Consider the following 26,966-nt stretch of genomic DNA (forward strand, 5'->3'; position numbering starts at 1 on the left):
GTTTACAGTTGCGCAGGTTTCCTGCAAGTAGTACGAAAACAGTTTTGGACCAAACTCTGTTGCACTAGCGCCGCCTTTATAGTTCAACACTTTTGCTATAGAGGTAATAGCACCCAGGTACCCTAACTTGCATAGGATGTGATGATCTAGTTTCAAACTTGCAAAACTTGACCAAGCCATACCCTAACTTGCATCTCGTGTGGTGTTTTAGTCCCAGGCCAATCACAGCGCGCCAATTGGCTACCAAGTGGCAGCGCGCGCAGTTTTGCACAAAACCCCCTGCCGTTTACTTGATTCAACTCGCGCCGCCTGCTCCCCTCGGCCGCCCGCAGCTCCTCGCTCCGCAGGCTCGCGCCGCCGCCGCCCTCTCCGTCGGCCCCGCAGCCTCCTCGTCACGCGCCGAGCGCGGCTGCTGGAGCCGATGGCAAAGCTGGTGCCGCCCCTCCCCGCGTCGTCGCGCGCCTCATGGGCCTCGAGTCCTGGCCCGCCGCCCCCGGCGCGGCCGCGGCCGCGCCGCCCAGGCCACAGAAGCAGAGGAAGGTGGAGGCGTCGGCGGGGGGAGGAGACAATGAGCCGGCGCCGGTGGTCGTGATGCTGTCGCCGAAACTGCCGATTGCTGAAACTGCTCTCACCAGAATGTTTGGTAGAAGCCGAAGCTGCTCTCTGATCCATCGCCAAAGACGGCCTCAACAGTCTCCAGCATCTCACCAATTAATGAATGAATTGATAGACTTGACGGTGTGCCACAGAAGAGGCTGCTGTCCAGAAGTAGCTCAGCATTTGCAATGGCTTCTCCGATGCTGTGGAGCCTGCCTTCTAGGAACTCAAAATCATGCTCTGGAGAACTCTGAACACATGGTATTTCTGCATTGCTGCCGTGATCATCAGTCTTCATTGTGTCGATGGACATGGACAAATCTACGAGTTCAGACTCTAGATTGAAGAGATCTTCCATTTTGTTCTCCATTGAAATAAAGAACTCAGTACTCTCTGCAGACAAAAGAAGAAACCATACATTATCATCATAATCTATACTCCATTACACACGTCAAAACCTACTAATTCAATCCATTCTGTAAATCAGAATTGTTTTAAGCTTCTCTCTAAAGAGAGTTCATTTCAGCCGAGCAAAGTTAACTAGAAGATAGCGTAACAGAACACTGTCTTATAATAGTTTGAATATTAGTAATATATGTAAACTATTTGTTGTTTCTTCCGCTACTCATCGTGATACATACCTTTAATCTGCAACACCGCGTCAAGATGTGCACTAAAGCAATCAATTTCGTGGCCAAATGCATTTTATGCAAAACATAGCTATTCATTTAAGGTTTCGTCAGCATGTAAACATATATTCTTACTTCAGATCAGCAACAGAAGTAGAGTAAATAAAGAGGAAACTTTATTTTGTAGCACACACTTTTTTCTTCAGTAAAGGCCTTTCAACCTACCTTTATAGATAACTAAAAGTAAAATGGTTTGCAGGGGTTACTAGCTACAAAGTATCCTTACATCCCAGTACAACATTCAAGGTGATACTACAAAAGTATTTACCGATCTTTTCAGTTGGACTTCCTGAGGAGGAAGCATCGTGTGAGAAGCATGCTTCGAGGACAGATGTTGGGCTCGGCTGATTGGGCTCGTCATTTGTGCACGTAGCAGGAGAATCAGCCCCTTGGTCACCCTGGAACTAGAACAAAAGAACATTTTCAAATTTCAATAGCAAGCTAGACAAAAAGTAGTGTGACCACTGATCACAGTACAATGAATGCCTAGTCATCCAAGTTGGTAAACCATTACTTCAGTAAAGACCAGGGAACATCCAATCACATTCCGAGGAACATTTTTTAACAACAAATTCACAAAATGTACCAGGCATGGATTCATGTAAGTGCTTCCTTAGCAGTCTCTACCATTAGACAAAGTGATAAGTATAAGCACTACAATTTCATCGTATGGACATACTATCAAAGAGGTAATTTCATGATTGACTGATCAATATTGCTGAAGTAAACATAAGTAAGAGATATAAAAGGTTGACAATATGAAGCAGTAGGGCAACGTCAAATCTGACCTGATAGCTCTTGTGAAACTCAGGTGATTGATCATTGGAATTGTATATAGTCTCAGCATTATTGAGAGGAGCCGATGAGTCGGAATAGTTCGTCTGGTATGCAGCCTGGCGTGCCCCAGCTCTGCTGCGGGGTGCCGGGGTGGCCACGGTGCTGCGGCAAGGAACAGGCGTACGCGATGGCCTGCAGCCTAGCTGTGACGCCCCCGATTCAATCGTACACTAATCATGCACGCAAATGTGTACGATCAAGATCAGGGACTCACGGGAAGATATCACAACACAACTCTAAAACATAAATAAGTCATACAAGCATCATAATACAAGCCAGGGGCCTCGAGGGCTCGAATACAAGTGCTCGATCATAGACGAGTCAGCGGAAGCAACAATATCTGAGTACAGACATAAGTTAAACAAGTTTGCCTTAAGAAGGCTAGCACAAATTGGGATACAGATCGAAAGAGGCGCAGGCCTCCTGCCTGGGATCCTCCTAAACTACTCCTGGGCGTCGTCAGTAGCCTGCACGTAGCAGTAGGCACCTCCAGTGTAGTAGGAATCATCGTTGACGGTGGCATCTGGCTCCAGGGCTCCAGCATCTGGTTGCGACAACCAGGTAGAAGGGAAAGGGGAAAAGAAGGAGAAAAGCAACCGTGAGTACTCATCCAAAGTACTCGCAAGCAAGGAGCTACACTACATATGCATGGGTATATGTGTAAAGGGCCATATCGGTGGACTGAACTGCAGAATGCCAGAATAAGAGGGGTATAGCTAATCCTGTCGAAGACTACGCTTCTAGCAGCCTCCGTCTTGCAGCATGTAGAAGAGAGTAGATTGAAGTCCTCCAAGTAGCATCTCCAAGTAGCATCTCCAAGTAGCATCTCCAGTAGCATCTCCAGTAGCATCGCATAGCATAATCCTACCCGGCGATCCTCTCCTCGTCGCCCTGTGGAAAAGCGATCACCGGGTTGTCTGTGGAACTTGGAAGGGTGTGTTTTATTAAGTATCCGGTTCTAGTTGTCATAAGGTCAAGGTACAACTCCAAGTCGTCCTGTTACCAAAGATCACGGCTATTCAAATAGATTAACTTCCCTGCAGGGGTGCACCAACTTACCCAACACGCTTGATCCCATTTGGCCGGACACACTTTCCTGGATCATGCCCGGCCTCGGAAGATCAACGCGTCGCAGCCCCACCTAGGCAAAACAGAGAGGCCAGCACGCCGGTCTAAACCTAAGCGCACAGGGGTCTGGGCCCATCGCCCATAGCACACCTGCACGTTGCGAGGGCGGCCGGAAGCAGACCTAGCCTAGCAGGCGTTCCAGTCCAATCCGGCGCGCGCCGCTCCATCGCTGACGTCTGAAGTGCTTCGGCTGATACCACGACGTCGGGATACCCATAACTACTCCCACGTAGATGGTTAGTGCGTATAGGCTCGTAGCCAACTCAGATCAAATACCAAGATCTCGTTAAGCGTGTTAAATATCCGCGAACGCCGAACAGGGCCAGGCCCACCTGTCTCGTAGGTGGTCTCAACCTGTCCTGTCGCTCCGCCACAAAGATCCACTCGCGGGTGCTCCACCAGCCGACCCGACTTTAGTCTCCACATGTATCATGTATAAAGTATATAGTATATACCCGTGATCACCTCCCGAGTGATCACGGCCCGATAGTATAGCACAGCTGACGGACAAGAATGTAGGGCCACAGATGAATATACTAGCATCCTATACTAAGCATATAGGATTGAAGGTAAAGGTATCAACAGTAGTAACAAGGACAGGCTATGCATCAGGATAGGTATAACGGAAAGCAGTAACATGATACACTACTCTAATGCAAGCAGTATAGAGTAGAATGGGCGATATCTGGTGATCAAGGGGGGGCTTGCCTGGTTGCTCTGGCAAGAGAGAGGGGTCGTCAACTCCGTAGTCGAACTGGGCAGCAGCAGCGTCGGTCTCGTAGTCTACCGGAGAGAAGAGGGGGGAAGAAACAATGAATACCATGTAAACAGATGCATATCGATGCATGACAAGACAAGTAACGATGTTAGGCATGCCCTAGCGTGGTATGAGGTGGTACCGGTTAAGGGGGGAAACATTCGGGAAAATATCCCCGGTGTTTCGTGTTTTCGGGCAGAGGAGCCGGAGGGGGAAAGTTGCGGGTTCGATAGGTTAGGGGTGTGTGCGGACGAACGGACTGCGTATTCGGATTCATCTCGTCGTTCTGAGTAACTTTCATGTTGAAATTATTTTAGTCCGAGTTATGGATTAAAAGATATGATTTTCTAAAGATTTTATTAATTTCTGGAATTTAATTAATTATTTAATTAATTCGAAAATAGATTTATGACATCAGCATGATGTCATGTTGACGTCAGCAGTCAACGTTGGCCGTTGACCTGGTCAACCTGTCATGTGGGTCCAGTGGGACCCACCTGTCATTCTCTGTTTAGGTTAATTACAGATTAGTTAATTTAATTAGTGATTAGGTTAATTTAATCAGGATTAGTTAACTTAATTAATTAATTAATAATTAATTTATTAAATCATTTTTATTTTTATTTATTATTTTTATTTTTAATTCTTTTCTTCTTTTCTTTTTTTTTAAACGTTCTCAGGGGCATGGGCCCCGACTGTCATAGGCCCTTAACGGGCACGGGCACACGGGCGCCGGGGCGTGCGGGTGCGGGCGTAGCCCGTATGGGCGCTGCGGGCGTGACCGGCAGGGGCACACCCGGCTGGGCGCCGGCGACCACGGTAGGGCGCCGGAGAAGAGGGAGGCGGTGGCCTGGGACGGCCTGGGTGGACGCGGGTCGGCAGTGAGGGGATCCGTAGGGGGGGGAGCGTGGCACACAATGGGTATGGAGAAGGGCAGCAGCGGCTGCGGTCGGCGCGAGCACGCGCGAGCAGTGAGGCCACGAGGCGCGGGCGGTTGCGGGGCGCGCCCCGGGCGCGTCGAGGAGAGGGCGTGCGCGACCGGGCGCACCTACAGGCACGGTGAGCGCGTCGACAAAGGCGGCGGCCAACGGCGACTACGAGCGTTGCACAGCGATGGGAGCAGAGGAGAAGGCAGGGAACGGACGGCGGAGCTCACCAAGCCCTGTAGGTGTGCTTAATAGGCTCGAGGAGGAGTCGGGGAGGTCCGGCGACGAAGAGGGCGGCGGTGCTGGAGACGACGACGTCCGAGGCGAGCGTGGCGACGGCGGTTCGGCGTCGAGATGGGATCGGGGGGGCTGCCCCGATCCAGATCGGGCAGGGAGGGAGATGAGGGAGCGAGGCGGAGGGCGACGGGGTCCTCAAGCGGGGGGGGGGCACTCCGGGCGGCGTCTTGGCGGCGGCGATCGAGCCCCCGATCCAGATCGGATCGGGAGGGGGAGGGGAGAGTCATGGGGAGTGGGGGGTGCGGTCGGGGGAGTTAGGGTTTCGGTTCGATGGGGGGGTATGTGTAGGCCGAGGTGGGCCGGCCTGGCTGGGAGATGGCCCAGTTGGGCCGGTGGCTTGCTGGGCCAGAGCCCAGTGGGAGGGGGGGTTCTCCTTTTTTTGTATTTTGATCTTTCCCTTTTTTTATTTTATTTTCTGCTTTCTTTTGACTTTTCAATTTATTTTAATTTCGTAAAATATAATTTCAACTCCTAAATTTAGCATTGCCACTCAAACCACTGGCATAAAAAGTTTTACTCTAAACAAAACAGTTTAGTATTTTATATAATACAAAAGGAATTTAATTAATTGTTTTATCTACAATTTTATTCATCTTATAGGATTTAAATATTTTATAACAGTGTGGTTTATCCACCATAATTACTTACGCATTATTTGGCACAACCCGAACATTTAAGTTTTATTGTTTGAAACTTTTGTTGTTTGCCTATATTTTAAATTTGAATTTGAATACTTTTGAACTAACGCAAGTTTATCAACAGTAACCAAGGTGACGTGGCATCATTAGCAGAGATTACTGTAGCTTGATTATCCGGGCGTCACACTGGCTCCGGCCCTCGAGCTCGCGCGCGCGCCCGGCTCCAGCAGCCTCGACGCGGCTCCGCCTGGGGCTCCTCGCCGGCAGGTCGGCGCTGTGGTGGCTCCGCGGCGCGTGCGTGGGCGAGCCGAGCGCGGGCGGGCGCCGGCTCATTGTCTCCTCCCCCCGCCGACGCCTCCACCTTCCTCTGCTTCTGCGGCCTGGGCGGCACGGCCGCGCCGGGGGCGGCGGGCCAGGACTCGAGGCCCATGAGGCGCGCGATGACGCCGGGAGGGGCGGCACCAGCTTTGCCATCGGCTCCAGCGGCCGCGCTCGGCGCGTGACGAGGAGGCTGCGGGGCCGACGATGAGGGCGGCGGCGGCGGCGCGAGCCTGCGGAGCGAGGAGCTGCGGCCGGCCGAGGGGAGCAGGCGGCGCGGGTTGAATCAGGCAAACGGCAGGGGGTTTTGTGCAAAACTGCGCGCGCTGACCGGCCCAGCCAATTGGCGCGCTGTGATTGACCTGGGACTAAAACATCATATGAGATGTAAGTTGGGGCATGGCTTGGTCAAGTTTTGTAAGTTTGGGACTAGATCATCACTTTCTATGCAAGTTAGGGTATGTGGAGTGCTATTAACTCTTTGCTATATATAAGTTGACTGAAATTTATATTTGGGTAAGTCGCTTTTTTCCTTGTACAGTAATTAGTATGGTTTTCCTTTTTTTAGTGTCAGCTTTTGTGTGCGTGCATGTGTGCTTGTCGCATACATGTGTACTGTGTGCATGTGCATGTGTGTGCTCACGTCCGAGTGGGAGTGTGTGTGTGTGTGCACGCGCGAGTGTGCAGACGATGACACCATCGATATGAGATACATTTTATTTTTACGTGTTAAGGTACAACTAATCATTAATTTAAGAATATATAAAACATAATATATGCAATTCAGTTTCATGCAACTTATGTGCAAAACATATCTTTATCCAAAAAAGCCTCTACGATATACTTATTTTTCTTATTGTACAACAGTGCAATTCTTGTGTAAATTGTGTGCAATTTTTTTATCATCATTTGTTTCAATTGTTTTTCATTTTCTTTATTTTCTAGGGTAAAACCGTGCTCTAATTCATGCGACCTTAGAAAAATATTATTTTTTGTCCTTTTAGCTTCGTACTAGTTTTAGTCTTTATTATTCTTTACCAAGTTGTTTTTAGTCGGTTTTCCATTTTATTTATGTGTATTGTGTAAATATTAGGTGTGTGTAAATGTACACAAAAGTGTTATACAATATGTGTGTAAATTACTTTAAAGTGCAAAAAAAATTCCTATTATATGCCTATTTTTGCATCTATAAAAATATGCAGTTTCAGAACAAATTGTGTGCAAGTTTTCTCATCATTTTTTACAGATTTTTATTCATTTTCTTTCATAGCAATACCACTCATTAATTACTTCTTATTTTTTTTGAAAATTCCACTATATGCTTATTCTTGCATAATATAAGAAATTGCAACTTATAGGTAAATTATGTGCAAATTATTTCCTTATTTGTTTAATTTTTTTTTCTTCTGGAAGGGTAATACCAATGCCACTAATTCATTCCTTCTTAGAAAGCTTAATTATTTTGGTTTCTTTTTAGTTTTTATTTTGTTTTCTTTCTTCTTTAAGGCAGGCCAACACCAATGTCACTAATTCATTCTTTGTGAGGAAACTCCTTTTTTTTGCAAAAATCACAATATTATATGTTTATTCTTACATATTATAAAAAAATCGCAATTTCTGTGTATATTATGTGCAAATTTTGTCATTATTTGTTTTATTCTTCCTTCTGGAAGGGTAAAACCAATGCCCTAATTCAGTCTTTCTTAGAAACTTCATTATTTTAATTTTGTTTTATTTTCTTCTCCGTGAAGGATAATACCAATGACAGTAATCCAATCCTTGCGAGGAAACAACTTTTTGCGAAAATTACACTATAGTCCCTCTGTTCTAAAGTATAGGGTGCATTAGTTTTTTCAAAAGTCAAACATGTGCAGGGATTTATTTTGCATCGCAAATGTCGATATTTTAATCCTATAATCTTGATGAAACATACACAAATTTGTTCCTTATATCGACACCTTATATTCTATAATGGAGGAAATATATGCTTATTATTGCATATATTGCAAAAAAAGTGCAATTTCTATGTACATTGTGTGCAAATTGTATAATTGTTAATTTTCAGACTGAAGTGTAGTTTTATGGTTGGAGATTAGAAGGGGAAGCGGGGCCACCAGTGGAAATCGGGGGGGAGGGGGGGAGATTGGTGGAGTTGTCTTCCATGAAAACAATCAGTAGAAAGCTTCTGTTAGGGTAGCATTTTTGAAGAAAAATAGGCATGCACATGTGAACTAGCTAACACTGTCGCAAACATTTTTTTAGGGAAGCACTGTCGCTAACACTAATTTCTACTTCTAATGGAGCAGTTGGTGGGATTGCGTTCAGTTTTTTTCGTCCCACCACTTTCGTCCGGGTTTTTTTCGTCCCTCCATCCCTCCATGATGGTTTTCTCCCTCTCAATAAAGCACCCATGTTTGACTGTTTTTTTCCATGCCTACCACACAAAGGGAAAAAATTCTGAATGGATCTAAACTTTCCATACGAACAAAAGATATTTAGTAATGTCTTCATTTGAAAGAATCAATCAAGATTAATCTTTTGTTGGGGATCGTTGCAGAAATTAAAAAAAATTCTACGCATCACCAAGATCAATCTATGGAGAGACTAGCAACGAGAGAGAGGGGAGTGTATCTTCATACCCTTGAAGATCGTGAAACGGAAGCGTTACAAGAACGCGGATGAAGGAGTCGTACTCACAGCGATTTAGATCACGGTTGATTCTGATCTAAGTGCCGAACAACGGCGCCTAAGCGTTCAACACACGTACAACCCGGGGACGTCTCCTCCTTCTTGATCCAGCAAGGGGAGACGAGAAGTTGAGGAATAACTCCAGCAACACGACGGTGTGGTGGTGGAGCTTGCAGTTCTTCGGCAGGGCTTCGCCAAGAACTACTACTACTACTACCAATAGTAGAAAAAGGGTCAAACGTGAAGCACATTAGTGTCGGTTTGAATTTGAGCCGGCACTAATGTGTACATTAGTGCCGGTTCCAACGGCTAGCCGGGCCGCTGTCATTAGTACCGGTTCGTGGCGAACCTTTAGCACCGGTTCGTGCCACGAACCGGTACTAAAGTGAGTGGTGGCAGGATGTTGTCAGTCCGGGGCCCCTCCAGCACCTTTAGTATCGGGTCATATCACGAATCGGTACTAAAGGTCGTCCTACATAGACCCTTCGTCCACCCGAGCTCGCTCTGTTCTTCCCCTTTCCCCTCTCCTCTCTGTTCTTTTCCCTCTTCCTCTCAAGCTCATCACACATTTTGCCCAAGATTTGAAGGCCCCCATCCATTCAAATGATCACAAAGGTTAGCAACTCTTTCCTTTCATCTCTCATTGCCAGATTAGCTCGTGCAATGCTTTATATAGTGATTGATTTTTGAGTTTAGTAATTTGGGAGGAATTATATACATGTGCTAGTATTTGATTTATATGCAATTTGAGGTCAAAAATAACACTTAGTTTTGCATATGTAGGTGTGGTTTACTTAGTACCTTCTAAATCTCCGTCGCAACCACCGTCGATCGCTCGCAACGTCCCGTCGCCGGCACCACCTTGTGGTGAGCCTCTTGTTCATGAAGTTTTATATAAAAAAATGATGTTTGTGTGATTTGGATATATAGTTACTCGTATAATTATCTTACTCATACGTTGTTTGTTATGCATAGTGCCATGGTTTTGATATCCATCCCCGTCGGCCCTCGTCCGGGTTATGATTCGGATGTGGTATATTCTCTTTTAAAACTATTCATTGCATTTCGTGTTTATGACAAATTATGCCCATCAAGTTGACATATATATTTGTATGTAGGAGGTAGTTGAACCCGAAATTCCAACCGACCCTATTGTCGAGAGGTTAAATTTAGTTGAAACAGAATACGAGGATTTGAAGGAAAAATTGAAAAGAATTGAGGGGGAGAAGATGGAATTGGAGTTGCATGTTGCCGATGTCGTCGATGATCACAAGATTAAGATGGAGAGAATGCGCTTGAAGATTAGAAAGATTAGAAAATATGCCATTCATAGTGAGGCTTGGTATCATTATGCTATTGGATCAATTGTTACCTTAGTTGCGATCTTGATCGCATTTGTTGTTGCATTTAAATTCTTTAGCTAGAGAGTTATTTGTTTGTTGCATTGAAGTGTTGTATGCTCTTTATGTATGAACTTTATGTATTGTATTAATTTGATGTTTTCGGTGCTGTGTATTGAATATGAGCCGGCAATGGATGTACGATGACCGATGCTCTCCCGAGTTCATTAATGGCGTGCGTACTTTTTTGCTTGCGGCTGAGGCAAACAAGCGAGCGGATGGTTTTATGCATTGTCCATGTGCTGGCTGTAAGAATGTTCGCACTTACTCTACGTCAAGAACCATTCACATCCACCTGTTTGAGTCCGGTTTCATGCCCCACTATAATGTTTGGACCAAGCATGGAGAAAGAGGGGTTATGATGGAATACAATGAAGAAGAAGAGGACGACGACAGCTATCCTGGCCATGGGTTCCCTGAACACGATGATACAACAATGAGGGAAGAAGCTGAGCCGGTAATGCGGGAAAAAGCTGAGCCGGCAATGCGGGAAGAAGCTAAAGAAGAGGCATCGGATGAGCCCGTTGATGATCTAGGTCGGGCCATTGCCGATGCAAAGAGAAACTGCGCAAGTGATTTGGAGAAGAAGAAGTTGCAACGCATGTTAGAGGATCACAAAAAATTGTTGTACCCGAATTGCGAAGGTGACAAGAAAAAGTTGGGCACCACACTGGAATTGCTGCAATGGAAGGCAGAGAATGGTGTATCTGACAAGGGATTTGGAAAGTTGCTGGTAATGATAAAGGATATGCTTCCAAAGGACAACGAATTGCCCAAGAGTACGTACCAAGCAAAGAAGGTTGTCTTCCCTCTAGGGTTAGAGGTGCAGAAGATACATGCATGCCCTAATGATTGCATCCTCTACCGCGGTGAGTACGAGGATTTGAATGCTTGCTTGGTATGCAGTGCATTGCGCTATAAGATCAGCCCCGATGACCCTGGTGATGTCGAGGGCGAGCGCCCCAGGAAGAAGATTCCTGCCAAGGTGATGTGGTATACTCCTATAATACCACGGTTGAAACGTTTATTCCAAAACAAAGAGCATGCCAAGGCGATGCGATGGCACAGAGAAGACCGTAAGAAAGACGGAAAGTTGAGAGTACCCGCTGACGGGTCGCAGTGGAGAAAAATCAAAAGAAAGTACGGGAAGGAGTTTGCAGATGATGCAAGGAACGTATGGTTTGGTCTAAGCGCAGATGGCATTAATCCTTTTGGGGAGCAGAGCAGCAACCATAGCACCTGGCCTGTGACTCTATGTTTGTATAACCTTCCTCCTTGGTTGTGCATGAAGCGGAAGTTCATTATGATGCCAGTGCTCATCCAAGGCTCTAAGCAACCCGGCAACGACATTGATGTGTACCTAAGGCCATTAGTTGAAGATCTCTTACAATTGTGGAATGGAACAGGTGTACGTGTGTGGGATGAGCACATGGGAGAAGAATTTGACCTAAAGGCGTTGCTGTTCGTGACCATCAATGATTGGCCTGATCTCAGTAACCTTTCAGGACAGACAAACAAGGGATACCGCACATGCACGCACTGTTTGGACGATACCGACAGTATATATTTGGCTAATTATAAGAAGAATGTGTACCTGGGATATCGTCGATTTCTTCCGAGCAGGCATCCCGTAAGAAAGAAAGGCAAGCATTTCAAAGGTGAGGCGGATCACCGGACGAAGCCTTGCCACCGTACTGGTGCTGATGTACATGATATGGTCAAGGATTTGAAGATGGTCTTTGGAAAGAGTCCTGGTGGACAACCTGTTCCGAATGACGCTGACGGACGCGCACCCATGTGGAAGAAGATATCTATATTTTGGGACCTACCCTATTGGAAAGACCTAGAGGTCCGCTCCGCAATCGACGTGATGCACGTGACGAAGAATCTTTGTGTGACCCTGCTTGGCTTCTTGGGCGTGTATGGGAAGACAAAAGATACACCTGAAGCACGGGAGGACCAGCAACGTATGCACGGAAAAGACGGCATACATCAGGGTCATGCAAGCTACGCTCTTACCAAAGAAGAGAAGGAAATCTTCTTTGAATGCCTGCTTAGTATTAAGGTACCGTCTGGCTTCTCGTCGAATATAAAGGGAATAATAAACATGGCAGAGAAAAAGTTCCAGAACCTAAAGTCTCATGACTGCCACGTGATTATGACGCAAATCCTTCCGGTTGCATTGAGGGGGCTTCTACCGGAAAACGTTCGATTAGCCATTGTGAAGCTATGTGCATTTCTCAATGCAATCTCTCAGAAGGTAATCGATCCAGAAATCATACCAAGGTTAGAGAATGATTTGGTGCAATGTCTTGTCAGTTTCGAGTTGGTGTTCCCACCATCCTTCTTCAACATCATGACGCACGTCCTAGTTCACCTATGCGAAGAGATTAACGTTTTGGGTCCTGTATTTCTACATTGTTCCCCTTTGAGAGGTTCATGGGAGTCTTAAAGAAATATGTTCATAACCGTGCTAGGCCAGAAGGAAGCATCTCCAAGGGCCATGAAAATGAGGAGGTCATTGAGTTTTGTATTGACTTTATTCTTGACCTTAAGCCGATTGGTGTTCCTGAATCGCGGCATAAGGGCAGACTGGATGGAAAATGCACGCTAGGAGGGGAACAAATAATATGTATGGACAGACATTCTCTCACTGAAGCACACTACAAAGTTCTACAGAATTCCGCCTTGGTGGCTCCGTATATGGATGAACACAAGAATTTGCTACGCTCCAAACACCCGGAGCGGTCTGATGACTGGATTACACGTGAACAAACCAGGAGTTTCGCCAGCTGGTTGCAGACACGTCCCATGCATGACACCTCTATTGAAGATGACCTGTACTTGCTGTCCCAGTTACCATCTTCGAATATAATGACTTTCAAAGGGTACGAGATAAATGGTAATACATTTTACACGATCGCCCAAGATAAGAAGAGTACCAACCAAAACAGTGGTGTCTGCTTTGATGCAGAAACCAAGACAGGAATGGAAACATATTATGGTTATATACAGGATATATGGGAACTTGACTATCGACGTGGTTTGAAGGTCCCTTTGTTTCGGTGCAAATTGGTCAATATGACATGAGGCGGGGTAACGGAAGACCTGCAGTACGGAATGACAACAGTGGATCTCAACAATCTTGCGTATGCAGACGAACCATTCGTCCTAGCCAATGATGTGGCACATGTTTTCTATGTGAAGGACATGTCTACCAAGCCAAGAAAAAGAAAAGATAAGGAAGCGAATGCATCGTACGATGAGCCAAAGCGGCACATAGTTCTTTCTGGGAAGAGAAACATCGTGGGAGTGGATGACAAGACAGACATGTCAGAAGATTATGAAAAGTTTGATGAAATTGCTCCATTCATAGTGAATATTGACCCGAGCATCCCGTTAAATGATGAAGATTTTCCATGGTTACGGCGCAAAGGGACACACGCGAAGAAAAAGTTTCACACCCAAAGATCTGGGATGTGATCGGCTTCACTATCATCACTTTCTTCTGTGTTTCACACCCAGGAGGGAATCTCTGTAATAGTTAGGGTAGTTATGTGTTTTGGCATTTCAAACGCTAAATGACCCTGAAATTGAAAAGCATTTCAAGTGAACTCAGAAAAGGTTGAAAGTTGGCATGGTATCATAATTTCACCCACATAGCATGTGCAAAAAAGCAGAGAGGGTTACCGCAAAAACTGGATGCACTTCGTGTACTAAATGGACAATCTCTTTCGAAGTATCAGGGTTTCGGACGAAAACTCATCCGTTACAAAAGGCATTTCATTTTTTAAATAACCTAAGAATTACCAAATTGAATATAATGATAAACACACTAATATTAAACATAAGAAAAAAGAATCACTGAAAAATCTATTCTCAAAGTTAAGTTATTCACAAACTACTGATTCACACAAATTTCAAATAAATCAAAATTTAAACTATTCAAATTTGTAAACTACCAGTACTAACAGAAAGTTTGTAATTTTTTGTACCTAAAGCAAAAATATTCACAAAGAAACTCTAAATACAGCAAAAAAAAAACAACTCAAACAAAAATAAATAAAGCAAAAAAAATAAGAAAAAAAGTCCACGTATTGCGCCACAGCGGCCTGCATACGACTAGAAACCCAACCTGTTGTTGGGCCAGGATGCCGGCCCGCAAAGGCCCAGTAGTCCCACAGGGCAGCACAGAACATTTAGGCCCAGTAGGCCTGCTTTGGAGAGGAGCTCGAGGGAGCTACTGGACTGGGGCTTATAAACCAGTGCGGACGCCCCTTGGCTAGCGAGGTGGGACTAAACATTTCACACCGCACCTGCACCAGCGCACCCCCTTTAGTACCGGGTGGTGGCTCAAACCGGTACTAAAGGGGGGGGGGGGTCTTTAGTACTGGTTGGAGCCACCACCCGGTACTAAAGGGTGTGGTTCCGCCGCTTGGCCTGGCCAAAACAGGCCTTTAGTACCGGTTGGTGGCTCGAACCGGTACTAAAGGTCCATCCTATATAACTAAACACTTCAAAAATTTCAGTTTCTCATCTGCTTCTGCTCCTCTGCCCCGTCGCCCGCCGCCCCCGTCTCCATATCCCTCGTCGCCGCCCCGTCCCCGTCGTCCCCATCCCCGCCGTCCCCGTCGTCACCGCCGCGCCGTCCCGGCCCGTCCCGCATCGTCCCCGTCCCCGTCATCGCCGCCCCATCCCCGTCATCGCCGCCCCGGCCTGTCCCCGTCATCACCGCCCCGGCCCGTCCCCGTCGTCGCCGCCCCGTCCCTGTCCCCGTCGTCGCCGCGCCCGTCGCCGCCCCCCGTCGTCCCCCCGGTGAGCACACACACACACACATTTTTTTAGTTTTTTAGTTATAGAAATAGTTATAAAAATGTTAGAAATTTTTCTTTTTTTAGTTATAGAAATAGTTAGTTATATAACATTGTTAGAAATGTTATAGAAATGTTAGAATTGTTAGAAATTTTTCTGTTTTTTAGTTATAGAAATAGTTATAAAATAGTTAGAATTATTAGAAATTTTTCTGTTTTTTAGTTATAGAAATAGTTATAAAAAAGTTAGAAATTTTTCTTTTTTTAGTTATAGAAATATTAGAAATATTATACAAATGTTAGTTATATATATAGAAATGTTATATTTTTTTTTCTGTTTTTCAGTTATAGAAATATTAGAAATGTTAGTTATATAGCATTGGTAGAAATGTTATAGGAATGTTAGTTATATAGAAATGTTAGAAATTTTAGTTATCAAAATCCAATCATTAAAAAATGTTACTTTTTGCGGGCATATAGCTAGTACTTGTTCTCGACGATGCCCGGCCCGCATCCTCGCCGTCGACCCGTCCGCGACGACGTCCGGATGACCCATGTCGGGGACTGGGCTCCGCCGGGCTGGCACTGGTAGGTGCTGCCTGGAGGGGCGCGCCGCTTGATGAGGAACCCGGCCACGGGTCCCGTCGTCGACCCTGATCTCGTTTGGTGGCGTTCGCGTGGGCCAGTTTCGGTGCGGAGGGAGCCGGCCCCGCCGGAGGTGGTACGTCGCCGTGTCAGGAAGGAGGACGAGCACGTCCATCGCTACATGGTTGCGTTAGAGGGCGGCATGTTCTCCAATACCTGGCAGTTTCTTCAGGGATCTCACTTCAGCTATGCTCCTGTGAGGGTTCCTTCTCTTTGGATGTCCACGCCCGCGCCGCAGGAACCGCGAGTGTCCTAGATTCTTCTGTAGTATTCAATCTTTATTAGCTAGCTAGCCAGTGATGTACTCGATATATAATATTCGAGACGATGTATTTGAGATTATATATTATTCAAGACGATGTATTCGAGATTATATCTATTATTCGAGACGATGTATTCGAGATTATATCTATTATTCGAGACGATGTATTCGAGATTATATCTATTATCCGAGACGATGTATTCGAGATTATATCTATTATTTGAGACGGCGTATCCGAGATTATATTCGATGATGCTTATTATGTACTATGATTGATTCAGTTTTTCCTTATTAATTGATTGCATCCATGCATTGTAATTTGAATATATTTCTTTTGGATTAGTTAAACAAACACTACAAGAAATATGTCAACTTATGACCTTCTGTCAGTGACCCTCGAAGAATTGGTCATAAATTTATGACTATTTTAGACCAATTGGTCAAAAGCTGTCTGGGGGGCTCCAAACCCTAAACCATTGCGACCATTTTGGTCAGAAAGGTCATAATTTCCTTACACAAAATGGTCATAAAGCAAACAGCGCTAGTCCGCTGCCTTATTTCTAGTTGTTAACGACCAATATAGATGGTCATAGCCTTGTAAATTGTGGTGGGTTGCGATGACTAGGCGCCATCTCATCAGTTTTGCCTATGTGTCATGTCCATGTGGCAGTTTTTGCCCTAGGTTGTGAAGCAACCTATATTTCTGTCATTCCCAAAATTCCCAAAAAAATCTCATAAATTCTTTGGGTCATATCTTCGTCAAATATGTAAAAACCTTCCTTTCCTAGTTCAAAAATAATTCAAAAATATTCATTTTCCTATTCTGTTCAGAACAACAATTTGTGAAGGAAGTACCACTTTGGCATGTCCAAATAGTATCCATTTTCTACATTGCTTTCCTATGCCCAAATAACCATCCTCCACCAAATGCTAGCTCAATAAATTCATTATTTTGAGCCGAGCTTCAACATTCGTAGTTATGTCCAGTGTGGTAGTTTGCAAAGAAAGTACCACCTAGGCTCCTCCTTTTGAGCTGAAAATTTGTAAACACGGTCTTCTTAGTAACTGATCATCCTCAGCCAAAACTCACGCTCATTAGCCATTTACATTTCCCGTACCGCTAATCAAACACTTGGCTGCTAATTCATGTTTGAGCATCGATCGGTCTCCTCGTGAGAATCTTATGTTGTAATTTTCTTCCTAGAACCAACCTAGGGAGTGCCCAACCCACTAGACATGCCTAGGCCGCGCAGAACAAATGGCAACGTCACGGTCGCGCGGTGACCACGCGGCGGGCATGCGAGTTTACGCGCTCTAGAGTTAGGGCCCTCGGCCGCCGCCCAAACCTCGATGTATCGCCACCAAACCATGTATTTATGATTAAATAGGTCCTTATGTAACTAGAAATGATTTTTGGAAAAAATAAATAGCAAACTATAAGGCAGCTGCAGTTCAAATTTGACCCGCTTCCAACTGAATCGACAGAAATTTTTCTTTTTCACGAGAGGTGGATCAAAATTTTTTACACCCAACCATTTTGTAAATTGTGCATTAAATATGGCCTAGTATTTTATAAAAATGATTTGGTCCAATTTTGCAACAATTATTTGGTAGTTCCTTCACAAAAAAACCTCCTTTCAGGCACTCGAAAAATGGAAAATGGTTTTTTTGTCCAACGAAAATGAAAACTTCCTTAGGCAACATTGTTTTCCATTCTAATATGCACCCTTGTGCACAATATGAGATCATTTGAACAAACTATGCCATGAATGTGGCCATAAGATTGATCATTTGGCTTGACAGCCATTGATCTCCACACATGATAGCTCGTTTCTGAGAACACTTTTTTAAAATAATTGCCGTATTACAAGTTTGTTATTTTTCCTAGGAACTTGGCCACATACGATGACACAATGCGAAGGTTTCCCAATTTTTTGATTTTTTTTGAAATTTTTATGCCCGTTTCAAAATGCGGTCAAAACGGCGGGAATAACCGTTCCTAGCTAGTGGTTGAATCTTGTAATTTTGTTGGTGTTTATCTGATTAAAAATATACTTATGTACCTAGAAATGATTTTTGGAAAAAATAAAGATCAAACTACGAGGCAGCTACCGTTCAAATTTGACCCGCTTCTAGCTGAATCGGCGGGAATTTGTCTTTTTCACCAGAGGTGGATCAAAACTTTTTACACCCAACTATTTGGTCAATTGTGCATTAAATATGTCCTAGTATTTTAGAAAAATGATTTGGTCCAATTTTGCAACAATTATTTTGGAGGTCCTTCACAAAAAACCTCCTTTTAGGCACTCGAAAAATGGAAAATGGTTTTTTCGTCCAAAGAAAATGAAAACTTCCTTAAGCAACATTGTTTGCCATTCCAATATGCACCCTTGTGCACAATATGAGATCATTTGAACAAACTATGCCATGAATGTGGCCATAAGATTGATCATTTGGCTTGAAAGCCACTAATCTCCACACGTGATAGCTCGTTTCTGAGAACACTTTTTAAAAATAATTTCCGTATTACAAGTTTGTTATTTTTCCTGGGAACTTGGCCACATATAATGACACAATGCGAAGGTTTCCCAATTTTTTGTTTTTTTTTTAATTTTTTATGCCCGTTTCAAAATGCGGTCAAAACAACGGGAATGGCCGTTCCTAGCTAGTGGTTGAATCTTGGAATTTTTTTGGTGTTTCTCTGATTAAATAGGTACTTACGTACCTAGAAATGATTTTTGGAAAAAATAAATAGTAAAGTACGAGGTAGCTACAGTTCAAATCTGACCCGCTTCCAGTTGAATCGGTGGAAATTTGTCTTTTTCACGACAGGTGGATCAAAACTTTTTACACCTAACCATTTGGTCAATTGTGCATTAAATATGTCCTGGTATTTTAGAAAATTGATTAGGTACAATTTTGCAACAAATATATGGTAGGTCCTTCACAAAAAAACTCATTTTGGGCACTCAAAAAAAATGAAAAATGAATTTTTCATCCAAAGAAAATGAAAACTTCCTTAGGCAACATTGTTTGCCATTCCAATATGCACATTTGTGCACAATATGAGATCATTTAAACAAACTATGCCATGAATGTGGTCATAAGATTGATCATTTGGCTTGAAAGCCATTGATCTACCATAACATTTGAGCATTTCTGTGATGGCTGATGTTCGACGACGGTGGTGACGATTTGTTGATGCGAGGGGTGTCGAAGCTCTTGGTGTGGGGTATCCACCCATGGCGCCGCAGGCTGCCGGGTGGTGGCCACCAGTCATGCACACGAGGATGGTGTCGCAAGGTCGCCGGGGTTGCAACAGAAGGTGGTGCTGCAAATAGTCACCGGTGATGCAACATAGCATCGCCGCGGACCGCGGGTGCTGTGATCCAACATTGTCGGGACCAACGGAGTTGCAATGAAGCATTGTCAGGCCGCCAATATTGTGATGTAATATCGTCGAGGGTCGCCGGAGTTGCAACGAAGCCTCCCCGAGTTAGTCAATATGGTATAATATTTTTGAAAATGAAGTGGTTCCCTTTTGCAGCAAATATTGGATAGGTTATTTACATGGGTGAGAAAATATATAAGAGAAAAAAAAGAAAAAAACAATTGCATAAGCTTAATCATCATTGGTGGAAACATGTGTGCCATGGATCGATGACATGGCACACATCCATCCATCCATCTTTTCATCCCACATCCATCCATCCATCCATCCACCAACCCACCCACCCACAGTCCCACACCCACCCGCTGTGTCCCACCCACCCACCCGATGTGCCCGATGCGGAGAGAGAGAGAGAGCTCTTCTCCTTCCCTTCCAGATCGCCACCTCCCCGTCCCTCGCGCCGCCACCACCATCGTCCCTCCCTCATCGTTCCCCATCATCCGAGCCTGACGACGCCAGATCCGCGCGCCGCCCATCATTCCCCATCTTCCGCTCCCTCCCTCCACCTCCCGCAGCAGATCCGCTCCCTCCCTCGTCCTTGTCTCGTCGCTGCCTATAACGCCCTCGATGCGGCTATAGCTCCCACGTGTCGAGGCACGACTTAGAGACATAACCGCTTTGAAAGAAATGTCGCAAGTTAGGCAATCATCACAACATCCCATGTAATATATAGAATAAAAGGGGAGATACATAGTTGGCTTACACTCGCCACGTCACATCAAAGTACATAAATAACATACATCATCCAAATAGTCATGGCCCGACTACGGCGCCAAAATAGAAGAAAACCCAACATGCGACACGATCCCGATCAAACCCCAACTGGGCGCCACTACTGATCATCAGGAAAAGAGACATAGTAACGCTGAGAGTCCTCGTCGAACTCCCACTTGAGCTCGTATGCGTCACCTGGAGCGGAATCACCTGGACCTGCATCTGGAGTTATAGTATCTGTGAGCCACAGGGACTCAGCAATCTCACACCCTCGCGATAAAAACTATCTAAGCTTATAGGAAGGGGTAAGGAAAATATATGTGGAGCTGCAGCAAGCGACTAGCATATATGGTGGCTAACTTATACGCAAAGGAGAGCGAGAAGAGGAGGCAAAGCGCGAGCGAGAATCTAGAGGAATAACCTGCGCAAGCATTACTCCAACACCGTGTCCACTTCCCGGACTCCGCCGAGAAGAGGCCATCACGGTTACACACTCAGTTGATTCATTTTAATTAAGTTTATGTTTAAGTTATCTACAACCGGACATTAACAAATTCCCATCTGCCCATAACCGCGGGCACGGCTTTCGAAAGTTCAATCCCTGCAGGGGAGTCCCAACTTAGCCCATGACAAGCTCTCACGGTCAACGAAGGAATAGACCTCCACCCAAGACATTCCGATCAGGCTCGGTATCTCGGTACAACAAGACATTTCGATAGGTCAAAACTAATCCAGCAACACCGCCCGAATGTGCCGACAAATCCCAATAGGAGCTGCACATATCTCTTTCTCAGGGCACACTCAGATGAGCGCTCCATACAACTAAAACCAAACCTCGAGTTTCCCCGAGGGGGCGCTGCACAGGACTCTAGTTCAGACCAACACTCAGAGGAGCACTGGCCCGTGGGGGGGCTAAAATAAAGATGACCCTCGGGCTCCGGAAACCCAAGGGAAAAAGAGGCTAGGTGACAAATGGTAAAACCAATGTTGGGCATTGCTGGAAAAGCCTTAATCAAGGCGAACTATCAAGGGGTTCCCATTATAGCCCAACCGTGTAAGGAACACAAAAATCCGGGAACATAACACCGATATGACGGAGACTAGGGCGGCAAGAGTGGAACAAAACACTAGGCGAGAGGCCGATCCTTCCACCCTTTACCAAGTATATAGATGCATTAAGATAACATAGCAATATAATGATATCCCAACAAGTAGATAAATGCTCCAACTAGGAACGGCTCCAATCTTCACCTGCAACTAGCAACGCTATAAGAGGGGCTGAACAAAGCGTTAACATAGCCAATCAATGGTTTGCTAGGACATGGTGGGTTAGAGGTTTGACATGGCAAATGGGAGGCTGACAAGCAAAAGGTAGGCATCGTAGCATTGGCATAGCAAGAGCGAGCAAACTAGCATAGCAAAGATAGTAGTGATTTCGAGGGTATGATCATCTTGCCCGCAAAGCTGTCAGAGTTGACTGGATCCTCAAAAGCAAACTCAACGGGCTCCTCATTAGCGAACTCGTCTCCCGGCTCTACCCAACAAGATAAACAAGCAACAAGGATACAATCAACCACATGCAAGCTCAAACAATAAGATGCAATGATGGTATGCTATGCGGGATGCGATGCGGGATGCAAAATGCAAAATATGAAAGGAAATGCCTGAACCTGGCCTCAACTTGGAAAAACCAAGTGTGCCATTGGAAAGATGGGATGAAATCGCTTGAAAACGATATAAAGAATGCCGGAATCGGAGTTACGGTTTGGAAATAGCAAGCGATTCAAATATGACACCGGTCTGCGATTTACAGCAAGTAGGCCTCTAAATGCAATGAAATGAACATGCTACAGCACCCAAACATGACAACAAAATACATGGCAGGGATGGATTCAAGATGCTTAACAAAAGACTAGCACTGAGCTACGGCCAATTCATCCATTAAGAGGTTCAAACAAGCATGGCAAAAACGCAAATGCGAAACAGATCTCAGACTTAGTGAAATTAACACTTGTCTGAAATTTCAGATCATGAAGCCCTCTTCGGAGCAACAAAACAACATGCTATAGGACCTGATTATGACAAAAAAGAACATGGCATGGAGCTACTCAACAAGCTTAACAAAAGACCCTTAGTGACCTTGAGTCAAAAGGGATCACAAAATACACTAACAATCACACGAACATAGCTAAAACGTAATCAGTTTTCGGACTTAGTGAAAACTGAGACATGCTGAAATTTAACTCACGAAGGCATGTAAACGAGCTCGATGCACTCACCACAGTGCAAGTCATGGTAAGGCAAGCATACATCCATTAAGAAGGCACAAAATTCTATCTAGACATGGCAAGAACAATGGCATAGTATGCACAGATCAACTACAATAGCATCGGCAAAATTGCAAACGAGTTGACGATCTGCCCAAATTCACAACGAAGCAAAAGTAGAGCTCGATTGACTCAAGCTAGGGTGGTCCATAATTGCAAACATAGGCATGGATGGATAGAGCATAACAAGATTAACAAAACTCCTTTACTGATCATCCTCAAAAGAGGCACGGATCACTAGGAAACAACCTGAACATATGTCATCATGAACTAAATAATTCCAGACTTAGTGAAAACTAGTAAGTTCCTGAAAACAGATTTACCGGGTGCCTCACTTTGCAAGCTTGCACAAGTCACCACACACATCCCAAAAATGCATGGGTTGCACCTCTGGAAAGATAACAAGATGCTTAACAAAACATATGAAGGACTCACAGGCATATCATGCACACAATAATCATGGCAAAAATGACAAAAGTCTAAGAGAACTAGCAGATGTGACAATTAACTCACGAAGCCTCCTTCTAACAGCATTTCGGGCATCAAGATGAACTCAAATGAAAATTATGCCATGGAATGAAATGATGTACTCGTCGAGACGAACATTTTGGTATACTATATGTCCAAAACGGAGCTACGGATGCGGAGATATGGCAGGTCAAAGTTTGCTCAAAAATTAGGGTTTGGAGGGAAAAAGTCAACCCGCGGATCTGAGATCCAGATCTGCATGGATTTCAATGCACGCCGGAGTTGACTGTTCACCGGAGGAGGGGATCGTCGCCGGGGCCTTGCCGGAGCTCTGGGAGGCGGCGAGGAGGAGGCCGGGGCGGCGGCGTCCGCGGCGAGGGCGGCGGCGCGGTCGGTGCGGCGGGGCGGCGCCGGCCCGAGGAGGCGGCGAGGCGGCGGGGTCGGCCGCGGCGGCGCGGTGGTGGCCCGCGGCGGCGCCGGCCACCGGAGTAGGAGAGGGCGGCGGCGCGGTGTGGAGGGAGGCGCGGGGGCGCGCGTGGGCCGGGAGGGCCCGCCCGGGCCCCGCGGACTGGCGGCGGCAGCGAATCCGAAAGCGCCACGTGGCGGCGGCGGTCGGGTCGGACACGTCCGGCCCGGCGGTTTTCGTCCGGCGGCGGCGTGGGAAATGGATCTAGGGTTTGAGGAGGGGAGAGAGATCCGAATTTCGGGGGGGTCTATTTATAGGCATAAGTGGAGCTAGGAGATTCCAAATGAGGTGCAGTTTTCGGCCACGCGATCGTGCTTGAACGCTCTAGGTGATGGAGCAGAGTTTGGTGGGTTTTGGAGCAAAATGGAGGGGTGTTGGGCTGCAACACACACGAGGCCTTTTCGGTCCCTCGGTTAACCGTTGGAGTATCAAACGAAGTCCAAATGGTACGAAACTTGACAGGCTGTCGACCGGTAGTAAACCAAGGCCGCTTGGCAAGTCTCGGTCCAATCTGGAAATGTTTAATCCCCACACAAGAAAGAAAGCTAGAAAATGACCACCGGAGGAGAACGAAGCGCCGGAATGCAAAACGGACAACGGGGAAAATGCTCGAATGCATGAGATGAACACGTATGCAGATGCAATGCACATGATGACATGATATGAGATGCATGACAACGAAAAAACAACACACAGAGACAAAGACCCGAACCCGAGAAATAAATATAACTTAACGCCGGAAACGGCAAGAGTTGGATTACAAATTGGGAAAGTTATATCCGGGGTGTTACAACACTCAACCACTACAAAAGGATCTCGTCCCGAGATCTAGGACTGAAAGAACGCCGAGTACTCAGAACAGAGGTGATCCTCGCGTTCCCAGGTAGCTTCACGGTCGGAATGGTGTGACCACTTGACTTTGAGAAATTTGATTGACTTGTTGTGAGTCTTGCGTTCGGTCTCTTCAAGAATAGCGACTGGGTGCTCATGATAGAAGAGATCTTCTTGGAGCTCAATGTCCTTGAAGTTGACTGTGCGGTCATGAGTCTTGAAGCACTTTCGAAGCTGAGAGACATGGAACACATCATGAACATTCGCAAAGTTTGAAGGAAGCTCGAGTTGATAGGCGAGGTCGCCTCTCTTGCTGACAATCTTGAAAGGTCCCACGTATCTAGGGGCAAGCTTCCCTTTGATACCGAAGCGACGAGTACCTTTCATAGGAGAGACACGGAGGTAAACATGATCTCCGATCTCGAAAGCCAAATCACGGTGCTTACTATCATAGTAGCTCTTCTGGCGGGATTGGGCTGCTTTGAGGTTATCACGAATGACTTTGCACATTTCTTCTGCCTTTGTGATTAAGTCATTACCCAGCAGCTGACATTCACCAGTTTCAGACCAGTTGAGAGGGGTACGGCACTTCCTGCCATACAGAATTTTAAAAGGGTCCTTGCCCGAACTTGCTTGAAAACTGTTGTTGTAGGAGAATTCAGCATAAGGAAGACAATCCTCCCACTTCATGCCGAAGAAGATCACACAAGCCCTGAGCATATCTTCAAGAATCTGGTTGACACGCTCGACTTGACCGCTTGTTTGAGGATGGAAAGCTGTGCTGAAGCGGATGTTGGTGCCCATGGCCTTCTAAAAAGAATCCCAAAACTTGGAGGTAAAGATGCTGCCACGGTCTGAAGATATCACTTGAGGAATACCATGCAGAGAGACAATTCGAGAGGTATAGAGTTCCGCCAATTGAGCTGCAGTGATCGACTCTTTGATAGGCAGAAAGTGAGCCACTTTGGTGAGCTTGTCTATGACCACGAATATAGCATCATTGCCACGCTTGGACTTTGGAAACCCAGTCACGAAGTCCATTTCAATGTGGTCAAACTTCCATTCTGGAATGGCAAGAGGTTGGAGGAGACCTGCTGGCCTTTGGTGTTCTGCCTTCACTCTTCTACAGACATCACATTCATTCACGAATTGAGCGATCTCGCGCTTCATTCGAGTCCACCAATAAGCTTGCTTAAGATCCTGATACATCTTCGTACTCCCAGGGTGGATGGAGAGGAGAGAATTGTGAGCCTAGTTCATGATCACTTTACGAAGTTCACCTTTGGGTACAACAATTCGATCCTCGAACAAGAGAGTGTCCTTGTCATCAAGGCGGTAGCACTTGTACTTGGACTGACTCTTGGCAATCCCAATCTTCACCTTTTTCACCATAGCATCAAGGAGCTGGGCTTGGCGAATCTGGTCTTCTATGGTAGGAGATACTTGAAGGTTGGCGAGGAAACCTTGAGGAACAACTTGTAGATTAAGTTTGCGGAAAGCTTCACAAAGCTCGGGTTGATAAGGCTTAAGAATCAGACTGTTGCAATATGCTTTTCTGCTCAAAGCGTCAGCAATCACATTAGCCTTGCCTGGAGTATACTCAATACTCGGATTATACTCTTGAATCATTTCGACCCATCGAGTTTTCCTGAGGTTGAGATTAGGCTGAGTGAAGATGTACTTGAGACTCTTGTGATTAGTGAAAATGTCCACTTTTCTTCCCAATAGAAGATGTCTCCAAGTCAAAAGAGCATGCACAACTGCTGCCAACTCAAGATCATGAGTGGGGTAGTTCTTCTCATTAGGCTTCAGTTGGCGAGATGTATAAGCAACAACTTTCTTCTCTTGCATCAAAACTGCGCCAAGACCTTGGAGAGAGGCATCACAAAAGACCTCGTACGGTTTGGATTCATCTGGCGGATTCAAAACTGGAGCAGAGATCAACTTCTCTTTCAAGGTGTTGAAAGCAATATCACACTCCGGGGACCAAACGTACTTGACGTGCTTCTGGAGAAGATTAGAGAGAGGCTTCGCGATCTTAGAAAAATTTTCAACGAATCTTCGGCAATAGCTTGTGAGACCGAGGAAACTGCGGAGTTGCTTCACACTCTGAGGAGGTTCCCAATTCACAATTGCAGACACCTTCTCAGGATTCACGGCAATGCCCTTGGCAGAGATGATATGACCAATATAAAGAACCTCATCGAGCCAAAATTCACACTTGGAGAACTTGGCATAGAATTGATGTTCCCAGAGCTTATCAAGCACCAAACGCAAGTGCTTGGCATGATCTTCCTTGTTCTTGGAGAAAACCAGAATATCATCGAGATAGACCAAAACGAAGTCATTGGTGTAGGCGTTGAAGATGAAGTTCATCATGCGAGAGAACGTCGGAGGAGCGTTGACGAGGCCAAAAGACATGACAGTGTATTCATATGAACCAAAGCTTGTCCTAAAAGCCGTCTTGGGAATATCTTGCTCACGGATTCGAATCTGATGATAACCCATGCGGAGATCAAGCTTGGCGAATACTTGAGCATCTTTGAGTTGTTCGAACAGCTCATTGATGTTGGGAAGTGGGTATTTGTTCTTGATGGTCTTCTTGTTCAATGGACGGTAATCAACACAAAGTCGGTCCGAACCATCCTTCTTCTTCACAAAAAGAACACCACAACCCCACAGAGAAGAACTAGGCCGGATGAGACCCATTCTCTCT

The 26,966-nt window shown here is 45.6% G+C and overlaps 1 pseudogene; it reads right to left on the minus strand.

Annotated features, from left to right (window-relative positions):
* Positions 1–392: 392 nt before the first annotated feature.
* Positions 393–26,966, minus strand: part of LOC123101884 (serine/arginine repetitive matrix protein 1-like) — a 33,889-nt pseudogene continuing 7,315 nt past the window's right edge.

This window comes from Triticum aestivum, chromosome 5A, assembly GCF_018294505.1.
Source record: "Triticum aestivum cultivar Chinese Spring chromosome 5A, IWGSC CS RefSeq v2.1, whole genome shotgun sequence".
NCBI classification, from domain to species: domain Eukaryota; kingdom Viridiplantae; phylum Streptophyta; class Magnoliopsida; order Poales; family Poaceae; genus Triticum; species Triticum aestivum.